The sequence below is a fragment of the Trachinotus anak genome, unplaced genomic scaffold (genome assembly GCF_046630095.1).
Source record: "Trachinotus anak isolate AG129_WGS33_773 ecotype Australia unplaced genomic scaffold, CSIRO_AGI_Tana_v1 ptg000013l, whole genome shotgun sequence".
Taxonomy (NCBI): Eukaryota; Metazoa; Chordata; class Actinopteri; order Carangiformes; family Carangidae; genus Trachinotus; species Trachinotus anak.
Genome location: NW_027273864.1, coordinates 26,413,120 through 26,422,453, shown reverse-complemented (window position 1 = coordinate 26,422,453; position 9,334 = coordinate 26,413,120). Strand labels below are relative to the sequence as shown.

The 9,334-nt window shown below is 41.2% G+C and overlaps 1 long non-coding RNA gene across 2 annotated transcripts; it reads right to left on the bottom strand.

Moving 5' to 3' along the window:
- Positions 1-2,369: 2,369 nt before the first annotated feature.
- On the bottom strand, positions 2,370-8,716 carry LOC139631299 (uncharacterized). 2 transcript variants are annotated; one of them, XR_011693346.1, is made up of 3 exons: positions 8,550-8,716; positions 7,516-7,627; positions 2,370-6,522 (listed from the first exon to the last, which is right to left on the bottom strand). It is a non-coding gene; the product is annotated as an uncharacterized lncRNA (long non-coding RNA). The 2 variants fall into 2 exon arrangements; XR_011693345.1 differs by having other exon boundaries at positions 7,516-7,620.
- Between the last annotated feature and the right edge of the window lie 618 nt (positions 8,717-9,334).

The following is a 9,334-nucleotide window of genomic DNA, read 5'->3' as shown; positions in this document are numbered from 1 at the left end:
CAACACATTTACGTGACCTGATTCAAGATTGTTCAAATGTTAATATCAGCCTCAAAAGTCACCCATAATTCTGTGGATCCATCCTACAGTGTTAAAAACTAACCAAAATGCAAGACAGCCATTTACACATGTGCACTGACACCCTCCATTTGCCAACACTCTCTCCCCACAGTGCAAACATTCCTGATGGTAAGACTGCTGAGCCTCAGCTGCACCTCTGGGTTGGGGCGGCACTTTCTTCATGCTGACTGGTCTCTTAGTGCAGCCCCCCTGGCCCATCAGTGGACGGATCATTAGCTCTCTCCATGAAACTGAGCTCTCCCTGGACTCCACTGTCACCTCCCTGACATCTGTGATGAGCCGCCCTGGCACTGAAGCAGTTAAGAGAGAACCGCAGGCCAGTTAAAGGAGATAAATACGCTCGCTGCCCCGTGGACAATAACTGTATTTCTTTTCTCACCGTAAATACCTCTGTAAGAGGAATCAATACGAGGAGGACCTGATAACTATCTGTCTCTGGGTGCTGGGTGATTGGTGCCAGCATGGGTGAGTGTATCTGTGTGTGTGAGTGTGTGTGTGAGTTTGCTGGTGCTGGTGCTTCTCCCTTTGGTGCCTATTATGGAGGATTCTTGTTCAGGAACCGCTGTGAGGCACTGCAGACCTCATCGACCCAAACATCTATCTGGAGCATGAAAGTGATTTTGTCTCAGCACAACAGACGATTTTTAAGTCTCTCTCTCTCTCTCTCTCTCTCTCCATGTGTGTATTCCTTCTTTCTTTGGATCTCCATCCTCCCCACACACTGTATCTGTATCTACACTGACTTCTCCTCCTCATCACTTCCTATTTGCAGCTTCCCCTGTTCTTTCTGCTGTTAATTACTAACTTGACAAGATTTGAATTTTTGTGTTAACTGGCAAAATAAAGTTAAAAAAAAAAAAAATAGATATCATCATGAGGAAAACTACACTGCCTTTAGCTGTCACAGCTGTCCCTTAATGTGTCTTTTCCTTGTATCTTAGTCTGTCCCAGTGAAGACACAAGGGCAGAGGAATCAAGGAAACATGTTTTTGGAGAAATGATGTCCTCTCCTCTGACCCGTTATCTGAAGCGTTGCTAGTTTCTGATGAAGACAGCACATGAAGATGAAGATCAGCTGACTTTACAGCTCTGTGGCGACTTCTGTTGGTCTGACATTAGTATTTGCATTTATATGCTCTGGTGCAAATAATAATAAAGCTGCACAGTAACCTCTGCAGCAAAGCAGTGTTTTTAGTCTTTCTTCCAACAGTACGACAGAATTTGATATTGATATTCTGTTTATAAATTCATTATTTAAGTTATGAGTAGCATGTCTTATCACTTGAAGAAAATACGTAATTGCCCAAATGTTTTGGCAAATGTTTTAGCAGTGATAACACTCATCAGTTTTGCTTAGCATTGTGTTTTGTTACAGTTACCGTCAATAATTTTTGGTTAAAAAGAAGCACAGATGAGTATCAATCTGAGTTCTATTCATCCTGAATTCTCATCATGGACTCCAGGAGCTAAAGGAGTGGCAGTCAAACGCTTCCTTCTTTCATGCTCTTGCTGATGTCATCATAAGGAATCACAGAGCTTTGTACCTCAAACAGGTCCAGGCAGCGATTGTGTTTCCCATTTAAATATCAGAAATTAGTATATAAACATAATTTCTAACAGACAGAGCTACAGTAGGTCAGACATTAAAATGTAGGGAAAAAACAAAACTGATTAGTGGCAGACATGCACACAACTGCCACAAACCCTTTCTATTCATTTATTTCACCTTCCGACTCCCATCCATCTCTCCTTCACCTTTCCGTTGCTCCATCTCTTTCCTCTCCTGCAGGCTGCCCTTGGCCTCTAGTTTAGATTAAGAGTCTTTCCTGAAAACCTCCTGTGTCTCTGTCTGCCTCCTCTCTGATTCTCTCCTCCAAGTCATTGATCCAATGAGACTGTCCCATTACTGTGTCTGGGCATCACACTGAGAGGACAGAGGAGTTGGAGGACAGAGGGGGGAGGGAAGACAGAGACAAGAAGGACTGAATGATAAAAAAAGATACTGGGACAGGAGATGGAGGGAGAGAAAGGATGGGGGATTGATAAAGTTGAAGGACATGTTGACTTAAATAAAAAAATTAAAAAAAAACATCCTGTGATTTAAACCCAGCTTTTAAAATTCAAATCAACTCAACAGCCAAAGGAAAATACTTCTGGGTAATCCACAGGTTAATTCTGCCTTAATAACTGTCTGTTTGCCAGCGGCGGCCAGTCTCGACAATGCTAATTCTTCAAGAAACTGTGCTGTCTTAAACAACAACTGAGGAGTATGCATGAAAAATGGGCCAGAAAACGCCTGCTGGAGCTGAGTGTTTATGCTCCCCTTCTACTTTCTAGGGAAAAAAAAGGAGGAAGTGTTGGCAGAGGGATGCTCAATATTTGCATTAAAAATTGTTCGGCGTAAGAAGAAGAGTGAAGCAGACACAGTTGTCAGCAGAGTACACTTGTTGCAGGAGAAACAGGAGGGCTCACCACCTGCTTTTTGTCACTGTGCTGTTTTATTTTGACAGAGTGGGCAGTCTGCCCTGGAGCCCATCTTTTACAGTTTGACTCAGCAGAAAAGGCTCAGTGTCTGATTTAAAAAAGAAAAACACGAGGCATCAGAGGGAAAAATATTGCACTATAAATACAACACTTACATACACTCTGACAGATGCATGTCAGAAAATAAGTCATCACATTATGGTTGAATCAGACTTTATCACTCTTACATTGTAATAGCATTTGGAAGGAATATATATTTATGTCAGATATGGAGAGAAAGAATGACAGCAGCATCCACTATCTCCTTCAGTGTACAGCACAGATGGGAACATTGCTTTAAGAAAGTGAACCTGTCCTTTAACTGGAAAATGACAAATCAATCACACTTTGATCAGTATGAGGAGAATATATCAGTAGTCTCAGTATCTGAACCATCAGTGCATTTATAACAAGTACACCTGTATTATTCCCTTATTCAGGCCACTCCTTGGTCTTGACACAGAGTGACACCTTGTCGATATGACAGCAGAGTTTAAGATGCTCACTGAGAGAATAGGGATTTTCTAAACTGATAAAGTCTTTGTTCAGTTGCTTTGAGAGTTAGTTTAGTCTAACTGTGGCAATGTGGACAGATTCCTGGAGCATGACTCACTCTTCTGTTTCAGACAAGAGATTTAAAGACAGTCATTGAAAGTCTTTGGAAGTAATTTCTTCCAAACAAACAAAAAAAAAGAAAAAGAATCTCTGGTAATCCCAAGCACTCACTGCTTGTTTAACATGCTCAAACAAGACTTAAGGTTGTATTCAGACCAACTTCAGCTAGAAAATGATGCCCTCTCATTCAACTGAATGAAAGGCATCTGATTGACCTTTAAAAGCAAGGATCTGTCACTCAAACTCATTTTCCTGGCTCAGATTTATTCTCTGCCTGTACCTGAAACAACACACACACACACACACAAACACCTGCATTGTTTTAACACTGACGGACTGATTTCGGTATGAACAGCCACCAAGACACTACAGTTAGGTCAGTGACTCTGGTGCTTTGAGGTACTTGCTGCCAACATCTTGTTGTAAACCAAAGTATTGGACAAATTGAAACTTTGACCTGACGATGGCGCCAGATAAAAAGTCCATCAGGCACCACAAAAACAGTTTATCCAACACTTGTTGAGATATTTCGCTTTAAACACCGCGTAGGGATGACGGACATTTTCATCTATGAAGCTAAAAGTACATCATGCACTTTGCTCATGCTCAGCTCAATCCATGCAGCAATAATAACTGAAAACATAAATAATGCTGACAAGACATACAGCCATTTTTTTTGTACTTCATGAATTGGCTGCTTATCAGCACATTAAACACTCACTGTATATTCACACATCTTGTATATTCAAAATGAAAAAACAAAACATAAAGAGACAGTATTTCATGCAAACTAGCCTAAAAAAACAAACAGTCTGCATGTTGTGGTTGTGATGTCCTTCTTCCAGCTGAAATGACAGAGTGGTTCGTCATCAGCGCTTCAGGCTGTATTTTCTGAATGTCAGCAGCACAGTTTGGTGTCGCTCTGAAAATGCTAGTTTCACACCTCAGGAGGCAGCGTGGTAAATACCGTGACCCAATCAACCTTGAGCAGCGTTTGGCAGCGTGCTGGAGGAGGTGATTTCATCTCATCTCTGCTTACATTATCATCAGACTAACAAAGACCTGCGACTGAAGCTGTCACAGGTCTGAGCATCCAGAGACTCAGCAGGGTTTAGGGATGTTAACAGGCAGTTAGAGGGCAAACAAATCCGAGGGGCTGTGGGGAGCAGAGGTATGAAATGGCAGGAGGGCGGCTGGTACAGGTTTCAGACACAAAGAAGAGACTTAAACATAAAAGCACACACAGTGAATCAGGCAGACTGCTACTGAATAAACCTGGCTCTCTTTATAAAGGGAGGTTGATGAGGAAATGAGGTACAGCTCTGCACAGGTGAGCGAGTCAGGTGATCTGAGACGGGAAACTAGATGAGGTGTAACAGGGTCTGGAAACTACCAGAGAGAAGGAAATCAATCCCAATTGGCCATAACTTCTCAGAGTGGCACGTTTGGTTCTGCTGTCAGGAGCTAAATAATTGTTAGCAACTTTGCTGCCCTGTGAAATGACTCCTGTCTGTTATTTGAGCTGCAGAGGAGTTTTAACCTGTGAACAGCTGCAGTGGACGGAGGTCTGACAAAAACTATCCAATCCGGATAAGAGATGCTTTGTGAAGACGAGATGACAGTGAGTTTGTTTACATCATTTTGACATATTTTAGCCCTGTTCAGACCTGGCATTAACGCCTCAGGTGATCTGACCACAAGTGATCATCTCAGGGTGTGAACGCTGAAGACACATGTTAAAGCCAGGTCTGAACAGGGCTTGTGTGGCCGCTGTAGAAAACGTCTGTAGAATATCCGAAGAAACTGACGTCTGTTGTACATTTATCATTTTGCAACAAGGACATGCAGCTGTGCAACAGTGTTGACTCTGGCTGAAACAACAATTTCAACAAAGGTAATTCATGACCGTAATTTCACCAGGTATGGAGGTGGAGAGCAAATCCATCTCAGGCTAGAAGATTAAAGGTCTGATTGGATTTCGGTTCAATCCGGTGGAACTGACGGGAGGACATCAGACTGATGTGCAGCTAATACACTGTGAGACTTATTGTCCTGTTAGTGACTGATGAGCTAACAAGCTACAATAGTCACCACTTCAATAGTAACGATAAACAATTAAACGAATAAGAAGAAGTAGTCAATTTACTTTTACACTTTTATGTAAATATACATTTCTTTTCCTGGTTTTAAGCAAAACACTATTACTTTTACACACTCTTGTTAATTATTGAGCACAAACGTGAAGACTTTACCATCAGCACTGACTGTGAATGTGGTGTTTTTAAAGTCAAAACAGACTCTGACTGACTGCCTTTTAACTTGTCACTAAAACCTTAGAAACATGTAGAGTCCCAGCATTTTCTCTGACAGAATTTCAGTGTTGCTGAAGCAGGACAGTACTTTTTACTCACAGAGGAATCATCAGCAGCTCAAATCACAAAGTTCAAAAATATAATGTCTATGTGCTTGAATCAGTTATACACTGTATGTGAAAGTAACTCCTCCACAGGAATCCAAGTCAGTGACTTCTCTTTCCTGATGTCGGTGTTCGAGCCTCATTATACACCATGAAATCCATTTCTTTTTTTAGTTATGTGCATATTACCCACAGAGGTTCATGCCTGGAATAAAAAGGCTTCTATTTTAATAAAGGAAACATTGGAGCCGAACACTCAGTTGTGATCATCGCTTCAACATGCGACTTAAAAGAATTTAAGCTTAAATGGTGCTGTTGTAGCACATTTAAAATGCAGGTGGAGGTGAAGTTTCCAATTACTACAGCTGCTAACTGGATAATTGGATTATATTGGGCACTAAAAACAAGATTAACTCCGGACGCTGCCACACATTGACCCAAGGGACATCAACTTTGCAAAAGACAAACTAATAAAACTGGTCTTGTGCTTTGCATAATAACAGTAGCACAACCTCTTTTGTCAATATTATTAATGGTTGAACTCTACTAAAAGACTGATGATCACTTAAAACAGCCTATTTTCCTTGTAAACCAAATATCAGCTCTTGTATGAAGAGCATGTCTCCTACTGCTTCATCTTTGACTGCTTATCTATATTGCCGTCTTTTTTTGAGGATGATAAATATAATTTAACATCATCCACTGTAAATCAAAGCTTACACAGTCGCTCCTAACTAGCGTCAGGTTCTCCACGATGTGCCGTCGATCTCACTCTCTCAGCCAGGAGTCACACAGACAACTTCCCAAATGCGCGTCCCAGGAATCTCGTCGGCATGTCCACATCCTGACCAGTGAGGCTGTCCACAACCAGCTGGCTCTCCTGGATGCTGTGAAGGACAGCGTGACAGGCAGAAAAGACATTACTGAAACAATGAAACAATTATTGGACGTCCTCACTAGTAAATAAGTGCATGTTCTGAAGTGTTGTGTGCTTCATTAGCGTCAGAGAAGTGTCAGTCAGTGTGGTATGATACTTCATTGTAAGCCAGGACTAGGACAATCAATGTAAATTGTAAATTCATGTTTTTAAATATTGTTGTCTGTTAAAGCATTTTTTAATGAATGCAGTTTTAATAGGCTATGTATTTAGCTGAAAGAGCTGTGTTTACATTTTTTTAAGACAGCTTGGCATTGCTCATGTGTGCGTAGGCATGATCTGAGGCAGCCTACAGTACAAACAAATTCAGGTAAGAAAATATTGATTAATACCAAAATTGTGTGTAAAATGTTGATATGCATGGTTTGCACAGAGTTGTTTGTACACACTGTTTGTAAATGAGGCTCAGTGTCTCGGAGAAAACTGCAGGTTCCATTATGCCACACAAATGTGATTTGCATTGAAGGGATTTTTCTGAGCCCTCATTTTATTACGTGACTTAGCTAAATATATATTGTCACAAACGCTAAAGTCCTGTGGGACGAGTTGCCAGGCAACAGGTTTTCAGAGATGGTTATTAATAATACAGTCTTATCTGGTTTGGCACAGAGATTTCACTGGTTTAGTTGGAGGTTATAAGGACATTTGATCAGTAGATGGCAGCAATTAAAGCTGCTGAATCAGCTGTGATCAGCTCCCCTTGTGAAGTCATGGATGAACTAACAACTATCTCTAGATCACTGTGATACTGAAGAAAACTAAAAACATGATGATTCTGAGTGAAGTTCTGCTTTCTTATAGTGGATTTCTTGATGTGTATTCTGGATGGACATCAGAGATAAGTTCAAGTCACACTGAATCTACAAGTACGTGTTTTACCTCTGTGTTCACATTTGAGTTATGACCGAGGAGTTTGATTCTCATATTTTACACCTGCACGCACCTGTCCCTTCCACTTCACACAGCAGCTCTGTCTCACATCTCTCCCTCCACAGCGCTCTGTATCTCTCCTGCACCCCACTGGGGAGGCACCGCACAGTCTGAAAACCTGTGGACTATATTGTTACTGGATTGTGTACAACATGTTACAATATCTACAACAACAGTGTGTGGCTTCACTGCAGTTAATTGGTTTTCTTTTCATGCACTTCTTGTTGTTGTTATTGTTGTTCAGATTTTGAAACACTTTACATTCAGCTGTTCACAGCAATCCACTAACAGGGTTCTTTGCTTCATGACAATGAGAAATGTATCTTTCCAAGTCTTTGATCGCAGATGTTTAAAGATAGCATCATAATTTGGCTGGCAGCAGGAGCTAATTCAGCAGTATTCTACTGAAAATTGATTTGTTGTCCCTCCTTATCTCCAGCAGAGGATGGAGTGACTGATCTGGAGAGCTGCCTTCGGTTGGCAGCTCCTGACTCAGATGTTTCAGTCTGAGACTTTTCCAGCATCTGATGGTCAATTACGTTCTGCTGGGACGGGCACAACAAATCTATTTAGATCAGCTTCCACACTGAGAAACAGACAAAGATAAGGAAGGGTTATTTTGACAGAAAGATGCTGCGAGGAATCGTGCAAATTCATGGTCCTACATACACACTTAAATACACCACACACAAAGAAAAATATACCACGCACACTGAAGACGCATAGATAAATGTTTTGAATCTGAAAAGGACTTGTTGTATTTCTTTATAGTTTTCTGAACATCTTCATATTTTATTATAAAAATAGATTGAGCTGAAGATTCAAATTTGAGATGACAGAGGGATTTTTGGATTTATCTGTCACAGGTTTGTTTAATGCACCAGCAGGTGGCTTCAGCAAAGTTATTTCAGATGCTCCTTGTTCCTGTCAAAAGCTGCAACCCAAGAAAAGGGAAATCTATCCGCAGGAAATACATGCCACCCATCCTGAGTTTCTCAAGAACATTTTGGACCCAGGATCAACACAGGGGGGGGGTAGCTCACTCACCGAGTGTCCCCCTCCGGTGATACTGCAGCTTCCGTCAGTTCCACTTCAGCTCTCACACATCTTCCCCAAGTCACTCCACTCCTCTCCGGACCCAACTGAGTGTGTGTCGTTCACCTGTCGGAGGTGTGTGCTCCGCAGTGACAGGGCGGGTGGAGAATGCTCCGCCAGTTTGCAGGTGATGCATTCAATGAACATCTGTAAACTGTGTAAACTACAGAATTTTAGCCTTGTATACACATTCTGTCCTATCTTTTATTTATTTATTTATTTTTATTTTTAAAGTCAACTGCATTTAAATGCATGCAAACGAGGTGTGAAGTGAGTTTAACTTCTTTCTCTCTTGTTTAAGAGAGAAAGAAGTACATCATGGGGATCTGGATCTGGATCTGTTTAAAAATAGGTCAAGTGCAGAGAAAACCTGGAGACAAACTACTGTCCTGTTCTGTCCAGGCATCTCAGTTCTCTTTCAGTTAAGCCACCGTGCAAAAAAAAAAAAATTCTGGCTGGATCATGTTCAGAGGCAGCAGATTTTTTTGAATGAATGAAGTCACATTTATTGACAGCAGCTGGGTCACAAAGAGAAGGTTGGGGTGGATAGAAGGAATATAAACCACACAACTGTAACACCAGAGTCTTGGTTCACATCTGGAGTCCTGCTTCATTTTGTGTTTAATTGGCTGAATGCAAACCCCTTTGGATGATTTCCTGATGCAATGGATCTTCACAATTGAAAAATAATTTTATCTACAAACTTTAGAGCGTCTTCAGGTGGAGTTTCCCTTCAA